Source organism: Corvus kubaryi, unplaced genomic scaffold (assembly GCF_017639235.1).
Source record: "Corvus kubaryi isolate FWS band 111438036 unplaced genomic scaffold, C.kubaryi_AGA036_p1.0 66, whole genome shotgun sequence".
In the NCBI taxonomy this organism is placed as follows: domain Eukaryota; kingdom Metazoa; phylum Chordata; class Aves; order Passeriformes; family Corvidae; genus Corvus; species Corvus kubaryi.
Genome location: NW_024582054.1, coordinates 26,090,722 through 26,103,205, shown reverse-complemented (window position 1 = coordinate 26,103,205; position 12,484 = coordinate 26,090,722). Strand labels below are relative to the sequence as shown.

The 12,484-nt window shown below is 42.9% G+C and overlaps 1 protein-coding gene across 1 annotated transcript in view; it reads right to left on the bottom strand.

Moving 5' to 3' along the window:
- RCOR1 (REST corepressor 1) overlaps nt 1-12,484 on the bottom strand; it is an 81,710-nt gene that overhangs the window by 67,990 nt on the left and 1,236 nt on the right. The gene's annotated exons all lie outside the window — the stretch shown is intronic.

The following is a 12,484-nucleotide window of genomic DNA, read 5'->3' as shown; positions in this document are numbered from 1 at the left end:
TCAAGCCAAATTATGTCTACTGATGAATAAGTAAGAACAGAGCAGCAGTAAGAGTGCAAAGGCAACCCTAGCACACAAGGAGAACCCTGCTGCAAGAGCCAACAAGCGCCAGGGTAAGGGAGCAGCACCCGACCCTGGCAACCCTTCCTGCTGCGGGGCGTATTGCGGCACAGGTGTTTCCCACTGTGGCTTGCAAGTGCCAAGTCCATTTTTCAAACCCTGGTTGTAACTGCTGCTGACTTTAGAAACATAAGCTATTTTTAAAATGCATCATCAAAAAAAGGTTAAATACAACCTTTTTCCTTTTATTCTCATGTTTGATAAACATTTCAGCAGGCATCTATCCAACTTAAGCAGGCTCTGGGTGAGCACCTGCTCCAAGCTTTGTCCCAGTCCCGGCAGCATGAATTAAATCCACTGCCTGAATTAACAGGCAAACTACATAGTCACTGGAAAGATTTCTCCTATCCATCTCTCAGAGACCCCATTACATCTCCGCCTACCCCCCCGCCCAGCAGATACTGAAATCATTTCGCAGGCAATGCTACTGCACCCAGTGGTTTCCTTCTCTCCAGCTGTAACAAAAGGATGTGGCTGCTGCTATGGAGGTATTGCTGTGGGCAACACAGTGGCCAGAGCAGAGGGAGCGATAACCAGACAGGACAGCATTCCACCGAACAGAGCTCGGAGATGGCTGCTTCAAAGAAGAGCCCAGTATCAGCTCCCAGAGCCTCTTTCACAAGAACTCAGGTAAGAGGGCATCAAACAGTCCCCTTTCCCAGCAAGTGTCTGAGCAACAAGGACTGCTCCCAAGTCTAACTCTCCAACAGCTCATTTATTTGCTTTTATGATCTCTAAAAATATTACTAGGGGTTCAAGAAGTTCTGTCTTTATTTCTCCTCCATCCTTCAGAATAACTTCAGCAAGATGAGTACAATAAACAACATGAATCTGCCTAACATAACTACTCACACACACACTTTAAAACAGCTTTAGCATTTATAAATGTCTGCTCAATCTACATCCCTCCTTTCAAACCAGTAGTAGTCAGTCTCAGATTGCCATCTCCACTCTGCACCAGCACTTGGATGTTCCCCAGTCACTAGATGCACCAGAGCAAACTACATGACCTCCCAACTACAATCATCTTTGTATCTGTTTCAGTAGAAAAAGTAATTTTTCACCCAAATCTACAAATACACTCCTAAACTCTTGCCAATTTTCAGCCTGCTGGCAGAATGGCTGGATTTGTGCCTGCCCTGTTTGCACCACAAGGACTACACCTGACCTGTGTGTGGAGGACAGCTTGCTGTTTCACCTGAAAATGCCCAAGAAAATAAACTGATCCCCTGCACTCACAATCCCAGGCAAATCTTGGGGGAGAATCATCTCAAAAACCAAACCAAGAGGAATAAAAACCCATCCAAAAACCAGAAAGAGCTAGAGCACAATGCAGCAGTTTCCCACAGAGCAGACCCACTTCTCAGAGCCAGTACACATACGAAGAAATTATTTGCCAAGCAACTCAGCTCTTGGGCTGAAATCCAGAGGACAGCTCTGAAAAATCATCCTTCCACCACCAAGTTCCCACCAGCAAGCCTTTCTCCCAAGTTATTTGATACTTGCATAAAGCCTAAGAGGAGAAGAGAGGTGATGAGAACTTCAGATGATATCCAGCTGTACCCTCCGAGCCTCCCCTCAGCACACACAATGATGAGCCCAAGGCTGAGACTACAGCAAAGAGAGAAGCTCCTGCATGTCCACACTGTTTGCAGATTTGAGTCAGCCAGCAACCTCAAGGTTTGCTTTATTCACAAAACAGGCAAGGAGACCTCCCCTCTCTCTCCAAATTCATAGGACAGGCTTCAGAGCTACTCTCAGCAATTCAGCCTCTGTGCCCAGCAGGCAGGGGCCGGCTAAAGGCTCCAGACAAGCACTCAGCCTGTTCCCAGGGCAGCCCTGGCTGAAGGAAAGACCAACTCTCTCACCTCTCTCACATACCTGTTTGCTCACAGCAGCAACAGTTCAGAAGAGTGACATGACTGGCCAAAGAGAGATGCTCCACCAGCTAAAGTGGGGGGGAGCATTTGCTCCTACAAGAACAAGTGGCTTCCACAGGAGAAGCTGAGGCAGAAATTATCCAGTGATGAAACAAAAGCCTTAAGGAGCCCAAAAAAGCAAAAACATCACTGCTACACAAATGCTTGAAAAGCAGGCAGATACCATGTCCAGAGAAGTATGCAAGTTGTAGAAGAGGTTAAGGGACAGAGTTCTGCTATATCTTCCCCTCTTACAGAGCAAAATTGTAACAAAATAAAAGTCATGACCACTTTCTTCCAGTCTAAGGGGGAACTTGGAACAATACAACTACAAATGAAGCTCAGACATGGGTGTCTCTCCTGGATGAACAAAGTACCAAGAAAGAGGAGTCGGGAACACAGAGAAGAGCAGAGAAATCCAAGCAGGGCTGGGTTAGTAAGAGGGTGGAGAGAATCCATAAACTGTACTAAAACTCTAATGAAAGTTGGAGAACCACAAGTAGCACTTAGGAAACTAAAAAAAGGGCTGAGACATACTAAAGGAAAGAAATCTTTTCTTGTAAGTGTTGACTACAGAAATGTTTGGGACAAACCAAGCAAGAAGCTTTCTCCCCAGAAGCAGGTAATTTTTGGAAGGACAAACAATGACAACTGCAAAAAAACTGTTCGTTAGGGTGGTCAGAGGGAAAAGGTATAGCAGTGAGCCAAGATGCAAAGAGAAAACAACTTCAAAGCAATTGCTGTGGGAGGTTAAATTAGGTAAGAGTGTATTTTGCTAAGAAAGAAAAGGAGCAGGTGGTAATTGGGAGCATGTCTATAAATGGCCTTATTCCAACAGGAATGACAGTTATGGCACAGCAAATGTTTATAAAATAAAAAAGATCCATTTAAACCAGTGGCCAGAGCATAACTAATTACTGCTGTGATACAGGAAGCCAACAGCTGCAGGGACAAAGAATGCTGGAGCTCAGCCCTCAAAAAGCATACAGGGGCCATCACTCCCTTAAAGTTTGGGTCTCCAGTTCCCTTTGGGCCCCTATAACATGCCATCCTTTGTCAGACATCAACAACAAAAATAACATGAGGGTACAAACTGCTCTTGTTTCTTGAGCATAAAATGCCAAAACACAAGCTTGGGACAAAACAACTTACCAACAAGTTAAAAGGTCTACACCAGTTCATGAAGCACAGAGAGTACCTACGCTAACAGGGTGCAAAAGCAGTGCAATTTTTGAAGGTGTTTACCTTGCCTTAGTCATAATTTTAAGTTTTTACAGCCAGAGTTTAGAAGCGATCTTGTGGTATTTTAAGCCCATGACCTTTGTTTAGTGCATGTCACTTGTAGCAGTACCTATTTTAATGCAAGCTAAAACTTTTAGACTGAGTGGCACAATAGTTTTGCATTGGGAGGCACATGGCTTTACTTCACAGCACTTGATTTTTTAGAAAAGGTTGTGTCAAAACCTACCTTCTGCATCTGCTGCCCCCCCCCAGCCACCACTTACTCATAATTCAGATGTACAAGAGGGGTTTCCCCAAGTCTGGCTGGTGTCAGGGGACTCTTCTGGGGCTAGTTTATTCTGCCAGCCTAAAGAAAGACCCAGAGTTAGGGGTGAGGCCAAATGGCTTCCCCCGCAGAAGCAGCAGAATATCTGGAGTGGGTTTTTTTGTTGTTGTTAAGACTACTTAATCCACACACATTGAGCTGGGTCTGCCTAGCAACAAGTTAGTTTTAAACTTGTATCATCCTACTTGTGTTCCCATGGCTACTGTCATGAACAGTATGGTAGCAGCTGCACAAATCAGCACAAGGGTCCCAGGAGGGACATCTTTAAGATTCCCAGACAGAAAACAATACCAAGAAAGTACAAATGCCTGCCTGCCTTCACAGTCCTTTACTCCTCCCAGAAGCACCTATACCAGCTCCCTCCTAAGGATGGAGAGACATCAGCCAAAGGAATAGATGTGCACACTGGTATCACTGATCATTTTACATTCTTTAGAACAAAAAAGCTTGGGTTACAGATGCGACACTTTTAGCTTCTCACACAGCTGTCGGCAACCTAAACGCAGAACTATGCGCAACTCCAGCCAACAGCACCTGCTACATGGGGCAGTGGGCTCTCAACACGGGGTGGGGAGGAGGTAAAGAATTCCCCATCACCATCTACACAGGGCCAAAACTCAGACCAGTGTTACTGATGAGAACAGGGCATGAGTTTGGACACCCAAAGAAGGTGGGAAGTCAGAGGAAAGAGAAAAAATCTCCTTGCATTTTAATACAAGCTGCACGTAAAGCATTGCAACAAAAGCACTGCTGTTATGTAGACCAGATTTTCCCAGTCCTGTCAATTCAGTTCTTCCAGAGAGAAGGTGATCTCCTACTCAAGAGAGGTTTTTCTTAGTCTTTATCTATCCCCAAGCCCCCTGGTAGAACTAGAATCTCTCTGTACCCTCTCCAGGGACCAGCAGGCATTGTACCCCTGCATGCAAGCCTTGTTTACACATATTCCTTAGGGATTTCTGAACCCAGAAGCCACAACTACGATTACACATTTGTTATGCTGTGCTTTCACACTAGGGTTACAAAGTCTAGAAGGACATCAATTCAAGGTCATATACACTAATAATTATTTTCAATACCAAACATCCAAATCAAAGTCTCTCTTTGAACTAAAGCCCAACCTGGTAAAACATCCAGTCGTTTAAAAGCACATGTACATGCTATCATGACAGGTTATCCCAGATACCTACAGAGAGCAGATCTGAAAAGCTGCAATAGACAGCCACGTGGTTAGACTCCCCTAATTAGACAACTGCACTGCAAAAACAAGCTCTCTCAGGTTAATATTTGTGAAATCCATCCAGGTGAAAAGCATAAAGTTAGGGGAGGGAGCAAGAAAGATTAAATAACTTTAAGGACAAAAAAACCACAACCTTCAACTCCTGCCCGTAAAAGGGCTGGGGAATATTTTTCCAGAGACACACCTAGTTACACACACAGAGTACCTATGAGACCCTACTGATGTCCCCTAGACATACCTGCACAATAGAAGGAGAGGGCTGAAGGGGGAAAAACAGACTAGAATTGCCTCATGAGAGTAGATTTTTGCAATTTTATCACACTACTGCAGCCTCCTACCCCTGGAGAGGCAACATTTACCAGTACTTCCTTTATGAAATTCAAAGAGCAAGCTGCTGCATAAAGCTGAATTTTTCAAAACACTTGGAAAGGTAGGTTAAACTCACTTGTTTCATCTCAAAACCTTACATGAAAAGTACAGCAAATTTATTGAGTTGGACATACAATACTTAAAGCCAGTCTCATCACAACCAGCTGCATTTCAAAACAATGTAAGGAGCACAAAGGCAGCCCAATTCTCCAGTATGTTAGAGAAACTTTCACTGCCTTCACTAAGGCTGAACACATCCTCTTGCACTTTCAGAAAGCACAAAGTCATCAAAACTTTCATATGGAACAATAAATTAAAAGCTTCTAAATTTTAAAGAAAGAGACACCTAATCTAGCATTCCTTAAAAAGTGCTTTTTATGATCAGGTTTAGCTTACCAATCAACTTTGTATTTTTAAGAACTGAATTTTAAACTGTTATTTCAAGTTTAAACACCTGATGTGGGATTGCTCATCTTGCTACGCTGCCAAGTCAAAGCCTCAAAAGACAAGGTCACCCAGTACAGAAAGAGGTACAGACTTCCTAGGAAAGAGGCATGCTCTAACTACGCCAAAGTTTTCTTTTTTATTTGCTCTCTTTACTCAGCTACTAGTCACCATGTCTCAATCTTACCTTACACTTGGTAAGGGTAAGGCAAGCCTTGGCCACAGCCAGAAATTGCCCTGAGTGAAGCGGGGACTAGCACTAACCACGCTTTCCTGAGGAGGAAGTTACTTCAGATTTACCTGCCTGGCACATATGAAGGAATTGTATATTAAAGTTACAACACAGGTAAATACATATGTGTCCAGCAGAGCACTGTCATCCATACTACGCTGAAGGTATGTGACAGGGCGAGAGCCCACTATAAGCCGCATTATACAGGGCGCCTTGATCACAGAGGCAAAGATTTCCGAGCTAATTATAATGACTAATCACAGGGAGCTCTAAGCCTTCACTTGGCCAAGTCACAGACCTAACCAGGACTGAAAACAAGAGTTTTAAGAGCACCTCATTAAGCAGCAGGAACCAGCTATGAAGAACAAAGCAGTCACTCTACCTAGTATTAATTCCAGTCCAGCCATTAATACATTTGTCAGTACATGAGACAGCTATTACCTCCACATACAAACACTGCATGTGCCAGGCAGGGAAAGAAGCCACAGGCTTTGGCTACACAGAGATTTGTTTGTTTACAACAGCATTAAGGTTTGAGAAGGATGTTCTCGGTGCTATTTGAATAATGAGAAAGCTCCAAAACTGTGCCTTGAAACATGTTTGAGTGGGAGCCGTTATCACCACTAGAGCACCTCTGCACCCCTTCACAGGACAAGTCAACAGGCTGGGTGAAAGCTGACTGCTGAGCAATGTAGGCTTAAAAATGGTCTCCCTTCAGGCAAGCAGCCCACAGGTGAAAAAGATATGACACCAAATCAACAGCTGTACTGCTGCTGAGGTGTCAGAGGTATGGATAATAAAGTTTCCAACTTGACCACTACTCATGTTTTTCTCCAGGGTGAATTTTAAAAACAGAGGATAAGCTGAAGTGTCAGCATCTACAAGTAAACTTCACTCTGTAGTAGCAGGATTTCAGCCTTTCCTGCCCTGGTGACTGGACCAGCAGTACATACCAATGACAGAAAAAGATGAGACAGGCTCATCCACACACCAGCAGAGTTGCCAGCCCAGTAAGGAGATGGTAGGAGTTACCTTCCCGCTTCCACAGGGCTGCTGGACACCAGCCTGACCCTTCAACTGTACCTAAATTCCTACAGAGTTAAAACAAAAACCCAAGGGTTTGGCAACAGTTTCTGGTGGAGTGCCTGTCCAAGACCTTCTCATCTGCTCTGCACTACAGCACATTGACAGAGCCTGTGACCTCTGAGAAGGAGGGCAAGACAAATATAGCCCATGAGGAAGTATGGCACTGAGCTGACTACAACTAGGAGGAAAAGCTCCTCTTCTCCCACCAGAGTTTAAGGGAAAACCTGCAGTACCTAAATTTTCCACCACCTAATTCTGAAAACACACCCTTGTTGGGGATGATGTACATCTCCTCAAACAACAGTGAAAGACCCAAGGCGTGTGTGGTTTACCAAGACACCAGGCAGCCTCTGTCAGTCCAAACACCCTGGGCTTTAGTACATTATGGTTTGGTATTGCTGATTAGATCAAACACCCTCTTAATTCATCCTTCTTTTCCAAAGGGACTGTTGCACTAAGGGAGTTCCAGCCTGCTGAGTTTAAGGCACAGCCATTTGAAGATATGAGATAGCTTTCCAAGATACCAGTATTTCCAGTTTCAGGAGCTGGGTTTTGAATTTTCCACTTGCTTAGATGGAGATCCCAAAGTGTCACCTAAAAAGCACTTTTTTATTTTTTTCTCATCCCTTTTCTGATGAGTCCATTCATCAAAATACCATTTTCTCTACACCCATTGGGTAGTCAGACTACTTGCAAACTATTAGGACTGTGAGGCACAGGACTAGCTGCAAAGAAAGAACCAGAACAAGAAGGCTGGGAGCTGGACTTGTCAAATGTAAGTCATAAAGGGGCTTACAACAACCTCTTGTTAAAGGGTTACAGTTCTGATTGTGTAAGTCAATAGGTGCCTCTGCCCAGAACCCCATGAAGTAGCTGATGATACAACCTAATAAAACATGGCCTTTACAACCACCAGAGAAATATAACAGTTCTAGGGGAATCAGACACCCATGGGCTGTCCCAATATTATACTTTCAACCTTTGAACCTAAATAGGCAGAGGGTAGGCACGTTTTAACAGCCAGAGTTGGATGGATGTATTAGCTCCCTCCCCTAGCACATGGCCACGCCACCACTTCCATACAGTGATCAGGCACTCCAGATAAGAGACAGCAGAGACTATCTTGGGGCTTTTTTTTAAACTCTTCTTAGACACAACTACACTGACAAGGTTTCTCACTATAGTGAAAAGGGTTGCTGGTTTCTTTTTTTTCCCCCTTCATTTTCTGGCAATACTGAAATAACACAGTCTTCATCACAAACGAAGGCCTGGGAATACCAACTGTTTGTGCAGGAGCACACAGTGCAGCTAACAGTGTGGAGCAGAGAACAAGCTCCTCAAGGATTAGTGGCATTCTGGCAGTGAGCACCTACCAACAGGCTTTTCTGAACCGAGGGGTGAAAGCACTACAGGTGGATTTCCTTCCACCATTTTTACTTACTTTAACTGTTACAGTATGAAACCAAAAAACTGGGAAGACAGCAACATTGCAAGTAAGGGATTGAAGTCTACCAGCTGACATACATCCCAAATTTGCATTTCCACAAGACGCTGTTGAGTCAAACCTGCTTTTCCTCATCTGTTTCTACTGGAAAGAGCCCCAGAAGCTGCTTTCCAAAGATGACCGACACAACCAACGTCCAAAGATGCAAGATGTGGCTTGTATTTTTACTGCCATTGCAACAAATAAGGAAATCTAAAGTTGTAATCCTACAAAGGAGAAAAAAAAGTTCATCTGCCTTCAATATAAGTCAAAATTTTGGAATAACTGTTCTCTTCAGGGAGTTATTTAACACTCCTCAAAATTATGGAAGCTTTAATCTTTAGTGAAATTCACTGGCTGTGTTAAAGTGCTCACTAATGTTTTCTTCCTCCTATTTTCAGAGTTCCAATAGCATAAATTAATAAGCAACAAATAAAATGGTCAAGTACAGTATCAGTGCTTCCCCATATGAAAGATTTTTATTCAGCTTTAGGATATACAATGTTTCCTTCCACTAAGTTTTCCTATTAACAAGATATGTGGGTTTCATTTGTATGGATTAAAAGAACCATAATAGTCTGCCTCTCCAAAACCTTCCGTGTCTCAGTTTCAGAACTCACAAGAAATGCTGACCTACCAATATCAGCCTTCATTTAACACACAGAATTTTGGGCTGGCAAATAATTGATTCTGAGCTCTAATAAGAGAAGAAATAGCAGACACAATAGCAATTTTTCATATTACATCTGTGAACTCAAGGCCAAACAGTGAAGCATAGCTGAAGTGCAAGTTTTACTGAGTCTAGTGAGCTCTGGCATGGGATTTTCAGCCCAAGAAGTTTTCCCTATTCTTCTCCCAAGTTGAACTGGCTTGTTTAATACACACACTGCCTCTGCAAAAGCCTTGTCATTACTGCACAGCTACTCATATTATGCAAATAATAATAAAGGTGTTAAGTACTGTAACAATAATAACAGACCTGTAAGATTTTGAGATAATAAAAGAAGTGGGATCAATGTGGTGAGAATGCACTTTCCCAAAATATGGGGAGATTGGGATGGGTAAAAAGGATAGCAACATTAAATTTAGTGAAGAACCTACAAGCTCTGCCAGCTCATGGAATAGGCCTTGCCACCATACAGAGATTTACTAAAGGAGCTGTGAGTAAGAACCACCTCCTACATAGGATTCCAGCCATGAGCATTTTTACAGTCAAAGAATCACATCAGGCCCTTCCTTGGCCACTGCCACAGCAAGTTTCAGCCACAAGGAATATTACAAACTTACACCAAGGTATTTTAATTCAGAGTGTGAACTTGTCATTTTCTGGTTCCAAGGAAAAAGTAAAAACAAAGCTGCACAACCCTTAACCCTTTTCCCTATACTCTGGTAAAACAAGGGAGAGACAAGAACTTTCTACCCTTCTCCATGCTAACTAAAAGAGGATGAAGTCCCTTCACTTCCTAAATTTACGCAACCACTGAGAACACTCTCTTCACTTACAGGCCATACCATGCAATAGTTTTTTGCTCTTCTCTGACTATTTAATTCATGATACTCAGATCAACATCCCACCACTGCCTTGCTCTACCTCTCTTTTCTATTGCAGCTGCACAGAAAAGGATTTCAGACCTTTCAAAATTTTCCTAACTTCACTACTCTTTGCAGCAGCTCACATGTGGCTGAGAAGTGAAACAAAATTAAATGCTTTCTCTGCCCCTCTGCATGGGGACAGAGGAACTCCCACGTAAAATGCTGATGTAAGAATAAGCAGTTACAGATACACCTCAGCCAAACCCGAGGTATAACTGAACATTAAGTTTAAAAAAAACAAATACACACAAGGCCTGGTCTGTGTTATTTTCCCCTCAGACACAGTCAGAGCAGCATGAGCACTCCACATTTTACCAGCCAGCTAACCTGAAGGAGAAAGCCTCCACAACTCAACAACAAACAATTTTCAGGCTTTAGGATCCTTTGGTCAACCAGTCACTAAAATTTTTAGTGAGAGGCAGACACAGTATCACTGCACTCTGATAACACTATTTCAATCTAACTTTTGATGTCACCAGCGAGACAGGACAACTTAATAGTTTTAGTCAAAAGGTCTTAGTGCAGCATGTTAGGCTTATTTAGGGCTTTGTTTCTTAAAGAGGGAAACAGAAGAGACATAACAAATGAACTTAATGCAGCTTTTAGCCTTTAGGACCAAGAAGAGATGACAAAATTCAGGGAACAACGTGGCATTGCAAAATGATTCCTGGGTAATTCCACAAGACAGGAAACAAACTTTTCCATACACAAGCAGACAAAAGTTCACCCCAAACTTCTTAACTAAAAGGTATACTTTCCAGAAACAGAAAAAAAAACCCCAGAGGCCAGTAAAGGAAGATCTGATGTCCATTCAGGTCATCAGAAGACTGGTCATTTACTTTGGGTGAACCTACTATGAGCTTTCTGTATTACACTATGTACTCAAACACAATCACCTGCTGATCCCGTGTTAGGGTACAGATTACTCAGAAAAAAATTTGTTTCTTCACATCACACACTCCCCCCTCCCTTCCACTCCACATAGCACAGAAAGCAATAACCTTTGTATAGGTCACTGTATGTCTGTAAGTTTAAACCAGAACAATGTACATCTCAGTACACAACGGTGAGGAAGCGGCTCACAGTATTTTTTCCCCCTCCATCTATTATGTTAGATAAATGGATTGCTCAAAAGAGCATAATTCACCAGGGTGACCAAAAAGCCCAAGTATTGTTGTGATACGTGGCTGATAAGTCAGTGTGATGCACGTCGTGTGTTACAGAAATGCTGCGTTTGACCTACAGATTGAAAACCAGTGTCAACTGCTGCCTAGCTAACAGCTCCCCCTTCCTCCCCCTCCCTTCTCCTCCTCCTCCTCCTCCCCCCTGTCCGCCCCCTTTTTCCTCCTGGTCAAACAAGAAATGGACCTCCCTTGTATCTTATTTTGTCAAGAAAAAGAAGGGGGAAAGGAGTGGGGAAAAATTATTCTGTAAATGAATACAAGTAATAATGAACTTAAGAAAAAAAAATCCTCTTTGCCCTCCCCCCACCCTGAGACCTTAACAGTTAGGAACAGACATATATATTTAGTAACAAAAAAGGCATCAAACATTAGTGCACAGTCTGAGGATGACCCACGATAAATCTCTTTCCTGAGTCCACACAATAGCAACTCTCAGGATTATTCGATAAGGAGACACTGTGGCTTTCCACACCATTCTTTTTGTTTTAGTGTGAGAGGTGCAGAGGATTCAATTAAGTTTGGGCTGGGCAAAGGGACAACTCCAAACGCTAGGATCTCCAAACAGAAGGAGGGTTTTCACTAGCTACAACCTCCACTTACAAAGGAACAATACAAAAAAAAAAAAAAAAAAAAAAGCAAGCTTAGATTTCAAACTAAAGAGGTCAACAGCCTGTCTTTCTATACACGGAGATACATCAGTACAACAGTGCTTCCAGCACCTGCCTTTCAGCACAGCCCCAATTCCTTTGTTTGCTCAAAATTTGCTTCCATACCACTTTAAATTAGCTTACAAAGAACCGCAGCAGAATAGCTGGAACACGAAACAATTATTTTTTTCTTTTGGAGGACAGAGGCAACCAGCTTCTTAGGAAGAGAGAAAATTAAAATACAGACCTAAGTCACTTCTAAATACCTTCGAAAAAAAATTATAATTATAACTTGATGTCTTCTAGTTCCACCCCCATCGCTGAGGCCACAGAAACACGAGTTTATGAGAGGGTAGAACAAACAAAAAAAGAAAGAAAAACAAACAAAAAAAAACCCGAACAAAAGAAAAAAAGAAAGAAGAAAAAAAAGAAAGAAAGAAAGAAGAGGAAAAAAAAAAACCCACCCAACTGCCATCTCCTGCCTCCTCCAGTCCTGCCAGCTTCCCTGTTCCTCCCTGCCTGCAAAGCGCCCTCTGGAAAGCATCGAGACTTCTTTTATCAACCGTGTGCGCTGGGGAAGGGGGGAGGAAGGGGGGGGGGGGG